This window comes from Manacus vitellinus, unplaced genomic scaffold (assembly GCF_001715985.3).
Source record: "Manacus vitellinus isolate BGI_N305 unplaced genomic scaffold, ASM171598v3 scaffold_12_pilon, whole genome shotgun sequence".
NCBI lineage: Eukaryota > Metazoa > Chordata > Aves > Passeriformes > Pipridae > Manacus > Manacus vitellinus.
In genome coordinates, this window is record NW_021938949.1 from 6,041,628 (window position 1) to 6,042,868 (window position 1,241).

Below are 1,241 nucleotides of genomic sequence, written 5' to 3' on the forward strand. Positions count from 1 at the left end.
GGTTCCTTTCCCAAATATTTTCCCTGTCAGCCTTCTTCAGGCAGGATCAGGCCGGAGACAAGCACCTCAAGCGCCGGGACCTTAGTGGTGATGGTCTGCCCGGACACGGGGCCGAGCAGGGTCAGCGATGCTGGGAGGAGCAGAGACCCCAGAAACACCCACCCGCGTGGCGTGGGGACACGCTCGGAGGGGGCCCGACCTGCCGGGAGCCGGAGTCCGCTCTGTTCCAATTACCAGCTTAATAGCTACATCGAGACCATTAAAAATGCATCAGTGCCTCCGAGGGAAGAACTTCAGGATAAGTGGAAAATTCATCACTTTGAGTTCCCTTATTAGGAGAAAAGTTGGGGTTTTTTCCCCCCCATTTGTCTTAAGCAGAGGCAAAAAGAGGTTATTTCTGCCCGGTGACTTCCCCACGGGACTGTCACGAGGTGTGAACAGGCAGAGCTCAAACCTGGGTGAGGACACAACTCCCGCTGCAGAGAAGGGAAAACTCAGCACATCCGACAGAGAGGGGACATGGGGACCGTCAGGGCTGCAGTGGCTCAGCCCTCCTCAAATGAAAGGCCAAGAGCTTTCCCTGCCCTGTGCTGAGCACGTGTGCTGGGAGCAGTCCCTGTAAGAGGGCAGACCCCCAGTGTGTTCCCCCAGTACAGCGTGGGTGTTTGTACTGGTCATACTGGCCCTTTGCTGGGCTGGTTCATCAGGAACCGTAGTGACAGGACAAGGAGCAACGGGTTCAAACTGAAAGACAGGAAATTTAGGTCAGATAAATGGAAGAAATGCTTGGCTGTGAGGGTGGGGAGGCCCTGGCCAGGTTGCCCAGAGAAGCTGTGGCTGCCCCATCCCTGGAAGTGTCCAAGGCCAGGTTGGACGGGGCTTGGAGCAACCTGGGATAGTGGAAGGTGTCCGTGCCCATGGCAAGATGATCTTTAAGGTCCCTTCCAACCAAACCATTCTGTGATTCTATTCTGTGGTGGTTCTCTCCAGGAGCTCCTGAGCTGGAGCTCACACCGTTCCTAAGAGCCGCGTGCGGAGGAGGGCTGGCTAATGGATTAGCAGGGGGTGTGATGATGCAGCCAGTTTTCTGGGGCTGCAGGTTATTTATTTTGCTTAAGTTTTCTCTTTTTTTTCCCCCCAGTGGCTGAGCCTGTATCTAGGGCAGGGGTTTTTTTTTGGTTCAGGTGGCCTGTGGGCACCTTTGAGATCGATGGTGTAAATTAGCGAGTTCACACAGGCCA